The sequence below is a fragment of the Natator depressus genome, chromosome 6 (genome assembly GCF_965152275.1).
Source record: "Natator depressus isolate rNatDep1 chromosome 6, rNatDep2.hap1, whole genome shotgun sequence".
NCBI classification, from domain to species: Eukaryota; Metazoa; Chordata; order Testudines; family Cheloniidae; genus Natator; species Natator depressus.
In genome coordinates this window covers 7964060-7981432 of record NC_134239.1, presented here as the reverse complement: position 1 = coordinate 7981432, position 17373 = coordinate 7964060, and the positions used below count along the sequence as shown (strand labels likewise).

At 45.6% G+C, this 17373-nt stretch overlaps 1 pseudogene; it reads right to left on the bottom strand.

Moving 5' to 3' along the window:
* Positions 1-10270: 10270 nt before the first annotated feature.
* Positions 10271-17373, bottom strand: part of LOC141988572 (olfactory receptor 5AR1-like) — a 30964-nt pseudogene continuing 23861 nt past the window's right edge.

The following is a 17373-nucleotide window of genomic DNA, read 5'->3' as shown; positions in this document are numbered from 1 at the left end:
ACCGAGAGAGCAAGACCTGCAGAGGCCTAGAGGGGAGTGCTTGTGTTGGGGAGTGACCCCCTGGCATGCACCGACAAGGCTTCCTCACCCGGAGGGCAGGTGGTAGCGAAGTGTCTCTCAGCCCTGGGTATCCCTGGGAGGCATCACAGGGGAAGGGAATGGGACTGACCTAAACTCCCTGGTCTATTGCCACCTCCAGTGGCTGCAATGTCCCCCCACCCTGGAGCAGGTAGCAATCCAGTCCTTTCATGGATGCTTGTTCGCCGGTTGCTCCCTTTGTCCTGTCAGCCGAGAACTGCTCCGCCTGAGGGGGATGGGGCAGCAGCTCCCCTGGGGCAGGGAATCAACAGGGGGCTGAGGCTGCAAAGCAAACAGCCCTGTCCTGAGAGCTCGCTGCCCAGGGCAGAGGGGCCCAGATGGGGTTGATGGGGGAGTGGCAGCTGCCAGAGCCAGGGGCCTGGGAAAGGCCTGAGAAGTGCCACCCCATGAAAACCCCTTCACTAAATTTCCTCACTGATGCTGAGCTGCTCCTTCCCCCTGTACATCTTCCTAACCTCCCTCCTCTTGACTCCCCCACATCTGCTGCCTTCTGAACTCTCTTCTCCCCTCTGATCCCTCCCAACATCCCACAGGGCCCTTCCCCTTGGCTCCATGAATCCTGCCCCTTTTCTTCCCCACAACCTTCTCTCAAATCTGCTTCTCTCCACTCTCTGGAGTTCCCCCTTCCCTACCCATGTAAACTGTGCCCTCCCCAACCATGGCCCTCTCCTAAATCCCCCCCATTCTTTACCCCTCCCCCTGAACTCCCTGCCCCTTTGTCCCCCCTGCTCCCCATTGTACTGGTTTAACTGTCCCCTGATTCATCACTGAGACTGGAAGACAACGGAGACTGTGCAGGGGAGGGTACCTTCTCCTCACCTCCCTCGCTGGCTTATGATGAAAATGGCTCAGTAGACTGTGACCCTTGCCTCTAGAGAGAGAAGGGTTACGTGGAGGGTCACAGTGAGCCTCTGAGGCTCGCGAAATCCTCCAGGAAACGCGGGACCCATGGAGGCAAGGACAGAGCTTTGTCACAAATGGCATCCACACTAACGGTTGCACCAATTTAACTCTTATCAGTAAAAAATTACTCCTTAAGTGACACAGTTAAATTGGTACAAATACTGTATGGAGACCAGGCTTCACAAAACCTATTTCTTGCAGCTTAGGAAAAACCTTTTTTTTTTTTTTTTAAATTATTGCAGTTGCATGTAATTCTATAGCATCAGCCACTAGTGATAAACACTCAGTTCTACTCAAACGCAAAGAGTTAATCAAAATTCTCTGAAGAGACCCTGATAATGTCTTAGATGAGTTATTTGTACAGTTTGTTATTACAAGGGAGGAGTACAGCAGCATGAATCAAACAGAAGATACAGTGAGCAAAATTAGAAAATTATTAATTCAAACAAACAAAGTAAAGAGAATCCACTTGTCAGCAATTTCTGGAGTGTTTAGCACTCTTGTTTCCGTTACGGAATCTGGATTTACAACCTTCAGGACATGGTAAGTCGTACCTCTTTCTCACTTTATTTTTCACAGGAAAATAGCACAACAGCTGTTACACTGAGTTTGGGGCATATTTCCAATTACAGATGTAATGTTTTGGACAATAATGCCCAAAGGCTTTAACTTCATTAAGTACATGCAGATATTCCAGCCTCATGACCCCTGCCTCATTTGGCATTTAGATTGGATGGAACTCAGGTGCAGTTCAGAAGATCCAGCTGTACAATTTCAAGAAGCCAGACTGTGATGTCCTGAGAGTACAAAAATATCTTTAACTGAAAGGAGTTCCATTTTTATTTTGCATTATCAAAGAGATACCCTGTTACCCTGCCAGGATAGCTGGCTAGTTTCCAGTATCATCATGATAGCAGTGAGCCTGCAAGGAGGGATTTGAACGTGAAGAATTAATTGGCACTGCAGGCAAGCTCAGAAAGGGTGTTTCATGTGTAGGGAAAAACACAGAAATGTCTGCCGGAGAAGCGGACAAATCCTGTGTCTAGGATGGCATCACTGGCTGTGTCCACACTAAGAAGAAAGGTGTCTTCTTACAATTTAGATAAACTGGTGCAACTTTTGAATACTGTGCAGTACTGTCAAGTCTTCGTTATGAGCTAAGGGCACTCAGGTTGTTTCTGCAGGGGCTGGCTAAGAGTCCAGCAGCCAGGGTTCATGTTAGCTATATAGAGCATTGTGTGCATCCAGGCTACAAGGAGTAGCCTGGTCTGGTACACAGAGATTCTTGTTCTTTGTTGGACTTCTTGCAAGGCTCTTCAGTTACTTACTCAGCTTTTCACTGCATCACCTACAGTGCCCCTTCACATAACAAAACTCTAGGAATCCAAGCCGGTTGTTCAGTATAACCAGGGGTTCATTTTAGGAAAAGAGGCAGGGTAGTGGGGCCACTGTGGGAGCTTACAGCTTCTCCTGCCCTGGGGCCGGACAGACTCTTTCTGTCCCTGGCCATGGCCCCAGGACTACAAGGACTCTGGATCTCTGGTCCCTAGATCCCATCTCGAGGGTGTTATAGCAAGAGTGTACTATAGTAGATTCTAAAGGACACTTCACTGACTCCAGCAAGCTCATAACTCAGGCTTAAGAACTTCAGAATGGCAATACTGGGTCAGACAATAATAACGGACCATCTAGTCCAATATATCCTGTCTTCTGACAGTGGCCAGTGCTAGATGCTTCAGAGGGAATGAGCAGAACAGGGCAATTTTGAATGATCCATCCCCTGTCAACCACTCCATCTTCTGGCAATTAGAGGTTTTGGGACACCTGGAGGATGGGATTGTGCCCCGACCATCTTGGCTCAGAGCTCCTGATGGACCTATCCTCTATGAACTTATCTAATTCTTTTTTTATACTTTTGGCCTTCACAACATCCCTGGCAATGAGTTTCACACATTGACTGGGCTTCTGTGCTCCTTCCCCTGTCCCCCAAAATACAAAATCAATTTAAAAATAAACAGATATATAAGAACCTTCTGGTTCTGCTGTGCTCCTAGCTTTGGGCACGTCTGAGCTGGCACTAGTGCAGATCCAAGAGCCACCTATACAGGAAAAAACTGGAATCTTTGGTCCCTCATTGGCATCTCCAGTCCCTTGCTGGCAGCTAGGTCCCTTGCTGATCTGCTCTGGCATCTCAGGTACCTCATTGTTCTTTACTCTTCTCTCCTTTCTGGGTTGAGCCTCATTCTGAGCAGCTGCTCTTCCTTCCTGGCTGGAGGAGGAGCTGTGGGGTTCCAGAATGGCTGAAGGCAGACGACAACAGACATTCTTACGCTCCTGGAGCAACAGTTCTTTGGTCCTTCTCCTCCTGACTCTCACTGTAGGGATGGGAAAAGGACTCAAGTGGTGGCCGTGGCTCTCTCAGTCGGAGGTATCACTCAACCATTTTACAAATAAGGTAAAGGAGAGGTCTCACAAGGTGCCTTCAGGTGAAGTGTCTCTAATATACAGATCCAAGTCTCACCCACTTAGCCATGCTGCCTTTCAGAATGCACGTGCCAAATATGTTTGCTTGGCTATGCTGTCCATAACCACCACTTCAACCACTAGAATACCCTCTTCTGTCAGTGCTGGGAATAGATCCAGGCTTCCTGATTCCCAGCATGTCACAGTCATCTATCAAAGAGCTCCATTGTGCTAGGTGATGTACAGACACCGAATAAGAGACAGGCTCTCCCCCAACAAGTTTACAGTTTAAGCAAACTTGATTACACTCATTTGACAGATGGGAAAGTGAATCAAAGAGATTAAGTGACTTGCTGAAGGTCACGCAGAAAGTCTGTGCGAAAGCGAGCAATTAAACCCAGATTTCCTGAGTCCCAGTCCAGACACTTAACCACAGGATCAGCTGTCCTCTGTTGCTCACACTCTAATGCAAAATCTTGACTGCAATCCAAGTGCTGTTAAGGTAGAATAATGTTATACATGCATGGACTGTGCAACTGTCTGATGTGCCAATTTCTTCCTACAAGGGAGAATAAAGTAGGCGTTAAAGTTTGCATTAGAGTGTGAGATTTGTGAGAAGTTGGGTTGCATCCTGCTCTCAGTAACTGTTGGAGATGGAGTGTTGCCGTGTGTTATCAACGGTGCAGCCGATGATGCGAAGGTGGAAATGAATACTGGAGACTTTCCCCTTTCCATGCTTTAAAGGTTTTGTCTCTTGCAGAATTAACTATTGTTAAACAAAGTTTTCATTTGTGTTAATATATATTAGAAAACAAATGGCTATGTAGCTAAATGGTCAGGCAGGTGAATGAAGACAATTATTCCTTAAATAATAATAGTTTTTTTTCTCTTCTGGCATTCTTATTAGGTCATTTAAACCCAGAGCAAGAGTCAAAGACTCTGTGAGCCCCAGAGCCAGGGGAAAAAGATGATTTAAAACCAGAGAAGGAGTCAGACACTCAGCCAACCTGGGAGCCAAAAAGGAAGCTGGTGTGATGCTGCAGGCTTAGGCCAACTCTAGGCCTACGTATCAACTGAGAGTCTGTCAGACTTAATGCTGGGGGAACGTTATTAACATTTTGTGAACATTCCACTAAAATATGTAGTGTTTGGACGTTCCGAAATGCTGGTGAATGGATGAGTCCACTACTCATATGCTAATTCTGCATTTCTCATGTTACAAGTAACGTCTGTACATGGATGTTACATAACTCTCACGTGGCTGGGACACGTCCCAGGAGAGTAAGAGCCACCGGCCCTTGCTGAGACTGTGGCTGCGTGACAGAGTTTACAGCGGTGCAGCTGCAGCATTGCAAGAGCAGGTTCTCTAACCCACTGGGCGAGAGCTCTCCTGTCGACTCAAGTATTCCAACTACTGCCAGCCGCGGTAGCTATGTCACTGGAGAAGCTCTCCTGCGGATACAGCATTCTTCACGCTGGTGCTTGGGTCAGTGTAACTCACATCGCTCGGGGGAGGGGGTGGCTTATTCACACCCCTGAGCAACATAACTTATGCCGACCTAAGATGTAGGTGTACACGGGCTGAGTTTCGCCCACAGCAACAGCTACAGCCTTTAGGGGAGAGAGTGGTCCATTGATACCCATTAAAAAGCAAAGCATCTAGAGGAATCACCTTGATTCTCAATACAGTAGGAAGAAACCAGTTTACAAGACCATGGAGAAGGGGAAATCCCAACCCAGAGATGAGTCAGGGATGACCTCATGAAAGAATTACCTTATGGACCCCCCCCCCCCACCACCACCTTTTGCATCTGTGAGCCCTGGGGCCAGAAAAATCATATGGCAGGGGGTTTTGGAGATTGAAGTGAAAGCCTTCTCAAGTATTGGAATGCATTATAGACAGTATTGTAGGAACTGTGATGATGGCAAGGAATGCCGACTTTTCCCTTTACTTCTCACATCCATGCATTTAAAGACAATTGGGCAGCACAGATGTCACAGAGCAGAAGTTGAAAACAATGGAATTGTACAGAATGGAATATACATACAAAAGAATAGAATTTGCTAGCCAAAATTGTTACTGTTGATAATGATGGGAAAGGAACCAAGTATAATTCAGGACCGGATCCCCAGGAGCACCAAGCACTGCTATGGACCACCTAGATGGGGAGCTTAGGTAGCTTTCTGCTCCCCTGATCCTGGGAGCTATTACAGGCTGAATCATCCCCTCTGTCCTATGTTAAAACAGCCTCTGCTCTGCTCTAACTTGTGTTGGTGAATAACAGCTCCCAAGGAGCCAGCCGCTCCACTGGTCAAGACAGCTGCAGCACATCACGTGCCCACCCTGTAATAGCCCTACACTGAGACAAGGAGGGGTTATGCCAGCTGAGAGTCTGGCTCCAGTCTTGTCAATACCAACTGTTCAAAATCGTATCAGGACACCAAAATCATGAGATTGGCTTAAAAATCTTTGATTAAAAAAAGTAAAAACATTTGGATTCTTTTTATGTTGCTTCTGCTTTTTGAGCCTTTAAACTTTTCTTTCTTACAAAAGATTTCAAGCATTACTCTGCAATCTAAGGTCTAGAAACTTACTTTAAAAAATGAAAGCGCAGATTCTCCTGTAATCCCATGAGTCCAGGAGCTCGAGCCTTAATTAAAAATACAAAACATCAGGAGATTAATGATAAAGTGGTGAGAGTGGGAAACACTACACAAGGCAGGATGAGTTTGCAGGCTGAAAGTTTATAAACACACACACACACACACACACGTGTCTTACTTGTAAATTGAACATATATAAATCCATGGTGCCACTATATAAATCTGTGGTTCTCCCATACCTGTGAGCAGTTCTGGTTTCCCCATCTCAAAAAAGATATTAGAAATGGAAAAAGTACAGAGAAGGGCAACAAAAATGATTATGGATATGGAACAGCTTCCATCTGAGGTGAGATTTAAAAGACTGGAATTGTTCAGTTTGTAAAAGAGGTGACTAAGGGGAGAAATGATAGAGGTCTATAAAATCATGAATGGTATGGGGAAAGTGAATAGAGAAGTGTTAGTTACCCTTTCACATAACACAAGAACCAGGGGTCACCCAATAAAATTATTAGGCAGCAGGTTTAAAACAAACAGAAGGAAGTATTTCTTCACACGTCAACCTGTGGAACTCGCTGCCAGGGGATGTTGTGAAGGCCAAAAGTATAACTGGATTTTAAAAAGAACTAGATAAATTCATGGGAGGATAGGTCCATCAATGGCTATTAGCCAAGATGGTCAGGGATGCGACCCCATGCTCTGGGGTTCCAGGCCCCAATCCTCTGACTGCCAGATGCTGGGACTGGATGAGAGGGGATCACTTTGTCTTTGTCTACACAGCCGACGTTAAAGCGCTGCTGTGGCAGCGTTGCCGCAGCAGCGTTTTAATGTGGCTGTGTAGTCGCGGCACCAGTTCGGGGGAGAGCTCTCCCCGCGCCGGTGCACTGTCTACACTGCCGCTTTAGAGCGCTGACACTTGCATCGCTCGGAGGGGTGTTTTTTCACACCCCTGAGCGAGAAAGTTTCAGCACTGTAAAGTGGCAGTGTAGACACGGCCTTACTCTGTTCATTCCCTTTGAAGCACCTGACAGTGATCACTGTCGGCAGACAGGATACCGAGCTAGATGGAGCATTGGTCTGACCCAGTCTGGCCATTCTGAAGTTCTTAAATTTGCACTGGAGTCCCTGGAAAAAAAACAGTTCTGAAGCCTACAGTGCCCTTTTACAGAGTCACATTTCAGAGTATAAATGATTTTAAAGTAAGTCTCAAAGATAAGAGATGGAAACAATCTATTAGATCCAGTTACTCTAAAAGATCTCTGTGTGTGTGTATTTACAATGAGCCCTTCAGCATGGCACCTGGACCTGGTCATATCCAGCTCTCCCTCCTACCCACCCCCTAACCTGGATTATTGGTGCAGGGATGCTGGATTATCCCCTACAATATGTTCTGCAGTGCAGGCATCTCTGTGGTGTACCCTATGAGCCTCTTTGGGGCGGCTGCCCCTAGCCGGGGCACTTTTATTGTCAATAAATGTCTCAGATTCATTCGTGAGGAGGATCATTTTGACGGTTTGTCTGAAATTCTTCATTTGTGCAATTTACTAGAATGCCAACCAGGTCTCCACCAGGCTGCTTTCCCAGCACTTTAGTTTCAGTTTCATTTACTCAACTCTCCATTTCTTCACATAAGGAAATGAGAGTAGAAACCTAACTGGCAGCAGAGACCTCATCACTCTCTTGATTCTAATGGGGAATGGAAGGTAGGAACGATTCTTCATTCCAGGGGACTAATTCTAATCAAGACCAGTGGGGTAAATCCTGAAATTTGCTCTCATTTTGCCAGATTGATTTAATTAAGAGATTCTTAATACCAGAAGGGACCACTGTGATCATCTAGTCTGATTTGTAGAGCACAGGCCAGGGATGGGCAAATTTACTGACCCTCTGCGCCACATACAACAATCTTCTGAAGTTCAAGAGCCGGGGTATACCTGCCAGGGCTGGGGGCTTCAGCCCTGCGGCCGGATGGTGGGACTAGGGGCTTCTGCCATCCGGAGACAGGGGGTCTCAGGGCTTCATCCCCGCAGGGCACGCCTGCCAGGGCTCGGGGCTTCAGCCCCACTCCCGCTGAAGCCCCAAGCCCCAACAGGCACCTCCCGCGGGGCTGAAGCCCCGAGACCCTTAGCCCCTGAGCCAGAACCCTTAGCCCTAGCATCCTGTTGCAGAAGCCCCAAGCTCCCCCAGTCTGGTAGGCATAGAATGGGGGAGCAATGGGGGGCTCCGAGAGCTGCACTTTAACTGTAAAAGACCAGCATGAGTCTCACGAGCCACGGTTTGGCCACCCCGGCACAGGCCATATAACTTCCCTGAAATAATTCCCATTTGAATTAGATCATAGCTTTCAGAAAAACATCCAATCATGATTTAAAAAAAAGGAAAAAAAAAGATCAAGTGTTTCCCTGAATAAGGACGGAGTACAAACTGAGAAAGGAGCGCAGAATTTGTCCCCTTGTGATAAATCTATATAACCCAGTGCGGTAAGATTTTAATCTAGAAAAAGGACCTTTTGCAATATTCAGAAATGCAACCGCTGATAATGGACCATGGAAGACACCCATCTGCACTTAATGGGCTTTCCTGTGAATGTTCAAACTAGAGTGTGAGTAATGGCTTCTGCTATGACGAAAAGAAAAGGAGGACTTGTGGCACCTTAGAGACTAACCAATTTATTTGAGCATAAGCTTTTGTGAGCTATAGCTCACTTCATCGGATGCATACTGTGGAAAGTATGCATCCGATGAAGTGAGCTGTAGCTCACGAAAGCTTATGCTCAAATAAATTGGTTAGTCTCTAAGGTGCCACAAGTCCTCCTTTTCTTTTTGTGAATACAGACTAACACGGCTGTTACTCTGAAACCTGCTATGACTAAGCGAATCATACATGGAGATGTGACTTGCCCATGTGACTCCAAACACCATCTTGTTATCTGGAATTTTCCACAGTGAGAACAATGGGTTTCCCTTCACTTGGCAGAAGCTATAAAAGACCTGGGAAACATCTTCCATTTTGCCTCTTTCCTGCTCAAACCTCTGGACTGTGGACTTTTACTAATGGGAACATTCTAACACAGGGACTGAGGACTGGTATGGAGGCAACCAGAGACTTGACTTAAGCCAGCAGTTTATTCAATCACTTCTACAAGCCTGAACTAAGAACTTGCAATTATTATATGTATTTGATTCCTTTAACCAGTTTTAACTCCCTTTCTTTCTTTCTTTCTTTCTTTCTTTCTTTCTTTCTTTCTTTCTTTCTTTCTTTCTTTCTTTCTTTCTTTCTTTCTTTCTTTCTTTCTGTAAATAAACCTTTGATTTTAGATACCAAAGGATTGGCAACACCATGATTTTTGTGTAAGATCTGGGTTGTATATTGACCTGGGTGTGTACTGAGGGAGGAGACTAGATGGGCGCAACAGTGGAGTTAGGCAGGGTCTTGAAGGGGAGGAGGTATCTGACTTTACTGCATGAGATACAGGGAGGCCAGTACAGGGATGTAAAGAAGTGAGAGACATGACCAGAGCAGCAGGGGAGTTTAGCAGTTATGCTTTGGCTGGGCTGAGGGAGAGGGAGGGGAGAGGCAGCAAGTCCAGCGAGGCGGCAGCCGCAGGAGTGTAGGGGAGAGATGACCAAGGCAAGGAGCAGGGTTGAGTGGTGGTGGGGAGGGGCAGTGATGGAGAACAGACAGGCTTTAACCACAGCCTGGGTGAGGGGGGATGTGGGCGGACTAAACAGCAACATGAAGGCTGCAAGGCTAAGGGAGGTCTGGGACAAAGGAGTGAAAGCAGGAGGGGATGAAGGCAGCAGGACCTGACTGTCATGAAACATATTCTCCTTTGTCTCCTGTTGGCCCAGGGCAGACAGGAGGGTAAATTCCTCAGGCCTGTGAAGTGCTTTGAGCTCCTCAGAAGGGAAGTGCTCTAGGAAGGCAGGGCATTCTGGGTCAGGGACTGAGGCTGCATCCAGGCCCTTCTCCCCACCCGCCTTCATCAGGACAATCCTGCTGGCTGCTTAAGAGATCCCCGAAGTTTTAGCTTGTAAGGTGTGATTGGTTGGCTCCACAATCCATTACAAACCTCGCAGGGAATTACCAAGGCCTTGTTGGGCAGAACCCCATTGATTTTGGTAAACCAACCAAAAAAAAAAAAATCAGAAAAAAGGCAAAACCTGATTTCTACTGGTGGAAGTGAGAGGAAAATGAGGCCCACAGAGTAGCCCAAAGCCTGGAACCCTCTTGCTGCTGCCTACACATAACACGTACAGCAGCCTGATGTGCTCACCCCCTCGCTGAGTGCACAACAGAGCATACCACCCTCTAATTGGCTTGTTGCCGTGTGTGACAGTTCCTGGTGTGACTCCCAAGAGACTGAACTGGAGAACTGAAGAGCCACAAGCATGAGCTACGACAGCGTGAGGTAAAGCTCCACGGCTGGGGGCTGTAACAACTCAGAACCTTTTGCAGAAGGTCAAAATGGGGCACATGTAAGTGACAGCACACACTCGCCAGTCGATTACACAGGAAAGAAACAGTGAGTGGTACAAACTGCATCAAAGACAGTAGAAACTTGATCATGCCCCAGCTTTATTGAACGTTAAATCAGCATGATAATAGGATTTAATGTTAAGTCTAGATAATATTTAGTCCTGCCTTGACTGCAGGGAACTGGACTAGATGGCGTCTCGAGGTCACTGCCCGTCCTATGATTCTATGATCATCATCCAACCACTAAAGAATCATTAATTGTTCGGTATACCACTTTTCTCAGGGCATGTTTCACCTCCTTGTTACTCAGGCTGTAGATGAGGGGGTTCAGCACGGGGATCACAAGGGTGTAGAACACGGACACCACTTTGTCCTGATCTGATGAGTTGCCGGATGTGGGCCGTAAATACATAAAGAACAGAGTCCCATACAATATGCTGACGGCCGTCAAGTGGGAGGCGCAGGTGGAGAAGGCTTTGCGCCTGGCTTCCGTAGACCAGATCCTCAAGATGTTGAGGATAATATAAATGTAGGAGATGAGGATGATCAGGACAGTACTCAATGCAGTTACAGCAGCAAAGACGAAATGCACTCTGCTATCCATGTGAGTGCTGGATCAGGAGAGCTTCTGGAGTGGGGGATGTCACAAAAGAAGTGATCGATGATGTTGGGACCACAGAAGGACAGGCTGAACAAAGAGCCTGTGTGCACAACGGCATTGACACAGGCGTAGAAGTATGATGCAGCTACCAGCTGGACACAGACTTTCTTTGACATGATAATAGTATACAGCAGCGGTTTGCGTATAGCTATGAATCGATCATACGCCATCACGGCCAGAAGCAAAGCCTCAACATGTGCACAGAGAGAGAGAAAGAAAAATTGCATGGCGCATCCAGCAAAGGAAATGGCTTTACACTCTGCTAAGAAGTTCACCAGAGCCCGAGGGGCAATAACAGAGGAGTAAACAGTATCTATAAAGGACAAGTTGAAAAGGAAAAAGTACATGGGGGTGTGTAGCTGGGACTCAGCTATGATTAATGCGATCATCCCGAGATTCCCCACCTGGATGACAATGTAGATAACCAAAAATGCCACAAAGTGGATGATTTGTAGCTGTGGACTGCTTGTGAACCCTAGGAGGATGAACTCAGTCACCCCAGTGTGATTTCCCTGCATTATATTTTCCAGATATGGTCTATGCTGCTGGGGGATACATAACTAATAAATCAAAGATGATACTTATTATTGAAGAGGAACCAAGTTGGGGTGGAAAGTGGGTGCCGCCATCTAGACACACAGAAGCAAGTCAAGATAGACAAGCCAAGTTATATCATGCCTACATTAATTTCTCTTAATAAAATTTCATGTCACTGGGGAATTCCCAAGTTTTTTCTTCCTTAAAATAAAATAAAATAAAACAAAGGCAAATGGGAAGAAAAAATATTTAAAAAAATTTGCTGTGCATTTCAGCATTTCAAAAGTCAGCTAGCTTGGAACCCATCGACAATTGCAGATATATCTCCAAGTCAGTACTTTTGAAATACCTATTGCAAGTCTGGCAATTGTAAATATAACTTAATTGATATGGAAATAAATAGCCAGGCATTGCTGCAACAATCTGACCTACAGTACGGAAGTGCATGGAGTGGTAGAAAATCAGCCTTATATTAGAGCTCTAGCATCCTTCCATAATTAAACCATTCATTAGGAACCTTGCTATTTTACAAGTCAATTCAAACCATGAATTTAGAATAAAGTCTCTGATGAAATTAAATAAACACCATTCGTGCTGAAATTAATAAGAATAATATTCACAGTGAGGAAGTGTATATTAACTGAGGATATATGAATGAACAGAAGAATCAAGCAAAGGGAGGCTGAATGAAAACTATGGGTGAGACCCTCACCTCTGCTCTGGCCCCTCACATCACCTTAAAACTGGAAATCGGAGGCAGCAAGTGAGCTTGGGACAAGCTTCCACCTCAAGAGGAAAGGACCTATTAAACACCAAGTAAAACATCCGTGGAGCGATCTACCCATCCCATGCTCATTTTGCAGTAGCTGATCTTCCTATACACGGTAGCAATGTTAATCTCTCTTGCTTATTCAGAATGATTGGAGAAAGTTGGAGGACCATCCTGTTCTTCTCAGAAGATATTTTGGAAGCGAAGACGTTAAGAGTTTCACACTGAATACGCACCTCGCATCCACCTAGACAGTCACAATGAGACAAATTGGGAAGTGCTGGTCAGACAACATTCAAGCACGTTTCCCTTAGAAGTCAGATGGGTCCCCATGTGCATGTTCTTCCACTTCAAGTTGCCAATAAAATCTGAAACATATAAGAGATATTTACTTTCATTGTATTATGAGTGTGAATCCACCCTGAACCTGAAAGACCTTCCACGGGGGCAGAGAATGGCGTGTTGGGGAAGCCAGTGCAGCCAGTTCCATATTGCAGTGTCTTTAAAGAGAGATCTTCTCTTGCCAGGGATGTTGATCAGGAGTAGTTCACCAGCACAAAATCCTCTCTAAGGAATTTTAAATGAAAACACGTTATGTTCAAAGAAATTAACCACATTTTTAGAAAAATCCCTTACAACTTGATTCTTTGCAACCAACAGGGTGTTTTGATCTTACTATTGTCTCTTTCCTTTGCACAAAGTACACCCTAACTTAGCTCATGCAAGCACAGTGGGCCAGATCGTCAGTCGGTGTTAATCACTGTAGCTCTATTGAGGTTGATGGAGCTTGTCAACCTGTCTGGAGTGGCTCACGACCATGAGTGCCAAATTCAAGGTAGACTGTTACTCACAAACCCCAGATTGGTTGTGTGTTCTATAATTCTCTTTCACCAACCAAGTACCAAGGGTGAACTCCTCAGGAACTATAATAGCCTTAAATGGAGTCACAGAGAGATCTCTCCAGTGCTGTGGTGTATCTTGCCACCCAGGCAAGCCTGTCTTTGTGATGGATGGTCCCTTATAAGAAAAATTACAACGATATCCCGGTTACTTCCAATCCCTTACCCCAGGTCAGTTGCTCCTCAGATCTCAAACTACAGACAAGATTGTAGTCAATCCTATAATAAACTAATTGGAGGTTTATTATCTAGGAAAAAGAAACAAGAGGGTTATTTACAAGGTTAAAGCAGGTAAACATACACACTGAGTTACAGTCTTAGGTTCCAAAAATTAATAGAAGCTTCTGTAATGCGCAAGCTTTATATATCCTTTAGGGCTAATCCAAGCCAAGCAGCCTGGGAATCCCTTGCTTATGCTTAGAAATATTGCCCTCCCCAAATTCTTAGCAGCATATTGATGATAATTCCTCCTTGACAAGGATTTTTATACCCTTTCCCCAGTTTTCAAGCTGTGATGGGATGAGCATTTGTGCACATTCCCTCTTCCTGGGTTTAGAGAAAACAATCATCAAAGTCTTGGTTTGTCTGGCGTCAACGGCCTTCTTTTGTTGGGCAGATGACACCTCTTATGGTAAACTAGTATTTCACACTTGGTAACGCTTCCCTCCTGACTGTGGGGGTTTCCAGTTTCATAAGACACACTTTTACAGTAACAGAGCAAAACATTTCAATATTACCTTGTAACCTGGGATATAGACATGTGAGATTTGCATGCCACAGTTCACAAGCACTTCATAACATTTCAACACAGCTCTATAAATCTAACACCTATTTTAACAGTATGAACACACAGGTGAACCATATTGGTTTCCAGCTGTGGATTTGTCAGTTTTCAGTGAGGCTGAGGGCTCCACGCATGAGCTGGCACCTGGTCCACCAGCTTCACAAAGCTACGCTGATCGACGCCACCTGAGGGTCTAGCCCAATATCCTTGAACAATCTCATGCAGCACTCAGGGTATTTCAGGCAGTCTGTCCCATTTTACTGCAAATTATTTAGTGAAAGATAATCATTCCGGTGTCAAAGGAGTCAACATTTTGAGACGAGAAAACCAATCTTTTTCTCAGAAGACCGAATTGATTTTGTAGCTTTCTCCTGGAAATAGATCTCAAAAAGAATTATGATACTCACCCCAGTTTTTGTCCTATAATGTTAAAATTGCTTGTTGCAAGAAAGAGATCTCTCTTGCTGGAATTCAACTAGATCATGTAGAGTGTAGTTAGAGTCAGGGTGTATATATTTGGTCTTCCAGTGTTTGGGGGCAGAATCCCTCAGCGCTCTGAATCTCAGATCAGGCACAAGGGGTATCATTAAAACACCATTTATGTCTCCTGGCACCAGGAGATAGCTAGTCACCGTTATACTGTCTTCAAATACTGTTCACGTTTTTGGAAATGATAATGCATCACTTTGTTCTTGTCCTCTCTTTTATGCAGTCCATAAATCTGAAAATCCTCCTAGGACTTCCAGTCAGGGATATACTTGGAAATGTTCATCACAATATTTTTTTCATTACTTTTTTTCCCGGAGAAAATAAGGTTTGTAGACTGATAGGGTGAGAATCCAATATTAGGACCTTTACAACAAGTTTCCATGCACAACTGAATGGGTGTTCAAGCAGTCAGTATTAAGGGGCATGTCAGAGGTGAGTAAAAGCCTGAGATTGGAGTAACAAGAGGGGCTATACATCAGGATTCAGGGGAACTTGCAGAGTCACTAGACCAGACAGGACTGGGTTAGCTCAGGGTGCTGCATGTCAAGTCTAAGCTAAGACATGCAGAGAGTCTGGGCCTAGAAGAGAGGGTGTGTCAATTAATTTGCTTTAGTAGAAGCATTGGTGGAGTGCCCAGTACTGCAAGAATAAGGGGCTATGGGTTGAGACGGAAGGTTATGGACAAAAGTGTGTCACAGTCCAGGGCAACAGTGCTTGTATTCCTCCTTGGTTGCTCAAGGGTACTCGCTCTCGGCTGCTTAAGTTAAGCCAACTGCTTTAAGTTACCACACAACCGTTTCTAGGCAAAGACATTTATTTTTACGGTGAAAGCTTTGCACAGAAAACATATTAAAAAACAATAGAAGAACCTGTCCACAGGCTGATAAGCTTGCCAGAGATCACCCAACTGCAGCAAGGGTGCCCAGGGGAGTCAACCCTTCAAAATCCCCTACAGAGTCATGTGACCACCATCCCATCTAATTTCTCTCTTTAGAACCTATGGGGAAGAGCTGTCACATCTCCCTTCTTACACTTGTTACCCAAAATCGTTGGATGCAAACCTGAGATCTGGTCCTCCCACCAGTTTCCAGGAATGGTGTTCCTTTGGACCCCACCCCCCTTTCAGGGATTAGCAGGGCCAGCAATGGGTTGAGGTTCAAGTATTATAAGGAACAGTTATTTGCTTCAAAGGGCGAAATAGGGTAGGGCTGCCTCACTATAAAGCAACTCTCAACCACACACTACTTTTAACAGCAGAGGGGTCAGGCAAGGGAGGGTCTCCAAACCTCTCCCATAGCCAAATTCCTTTCCCTGCCATTATGTTTTGATAACTGGGCCTGCAACTTTGTTCTAATTGTGATCTCTCCTGTAAAAAGTATATGAAACATTAGAAAATAATACTAGAATAACAAAACTTGTTGGCAAAATATTATAAACAGGTGCAAAAGAACTAGACAGAGAGACTAAATTAGGTCCATAACTCAAGGACTATGTTGAAATCATGCTTGGTAAAAACAGAAGATGTGGAACCAGAAATTAATAGAACAAAATCGGTATTTCAGATATTAGGCCTAATTGGTGGCCAAAATAATGAGCGGATGGGCTATTCCACCCAACATTTCTTTTCTGGGTCCGGAGAGAAAGAGACTTTGGTGGGAACCTGGGGGTATATGAGGAGAGGGGCAGTCTAGCGGAAGACCACAGGAAGAGGATACTGGAGAGTGGGAAGCCTTAGGAACTGGGCACTGTAGCTGCCCCTCAGGTGAGCAGCTGTGCACAGGGACCTGACTGGTTTCCATTCAAGGTAGGATTCACGATGTGACGGAGAGACTGCCGAGACTCATCAAGCCCTTGGATCGCTACCCCTTCCTGCTTCTCCACGTGGGCACCAATGATACTGCCAAGAATGACCTTGAGCGGATCACTGTGGACTACATGGCTCTGGGAAAAAGGATAAAGGAGTTTGAGGTGCAAGTGGTCTTCTCGTCCATCCTCCCTGTGGAAGGAAAAGGCCTTGGTAGAGACCGTCGAATCGTGGAAGTCAATGAATGGCTATGCAGGTGGTGTTGGAGAGAAGGCTTTGGATTCTTTGACCATGGCATGGTGTTCCAAGAAGGAGGAGTGCTAGGCAGAGACGGGCTACACCTAACAAAGAGCGGGAAGAGCATCTTCGCAAGCAGGCTGGCTAACCTAGTGAGGAGGGCTTTAAACTAAGTTCACCGGGGGAAGGAGACCAAAGCCCTCAGGTAAGTGGGGAAGTGGGATACCAGGAGGAAACACAAGCAGGAGCACGCGAGAGGGCAGGGCTCCTGCCTCATACTGAGAAAAGAGGGACGATCAGCGAGTTATCTCAAGTGCCTATACACAAATGCAAGAAGCCTGGGAAACAAGCAGGGGGAACTGGAAGTCCTGGCACAGTCAAGGAATTATGATGTGATTGGAATAACAGAGACTTGGTGGAATAACTCACATGACTGGAGTACTGTCACGGATGGATACAAACTGTTCAGGAAGGACAGGCAGGGCAGAAAAGGTGGGGGAGTTGCACTGTATGTAAGGGAGCAGTATGACTGCTCAGAGCTCAAGTATGAAACTGCAGAAAAACCTGAGTGTCTCTGGATTAAGTTTAGAAGCGTGAGCAACAAGGGTGATGTCGTGGTGGGAGTCTGCTATAGACCACCGGACCAGG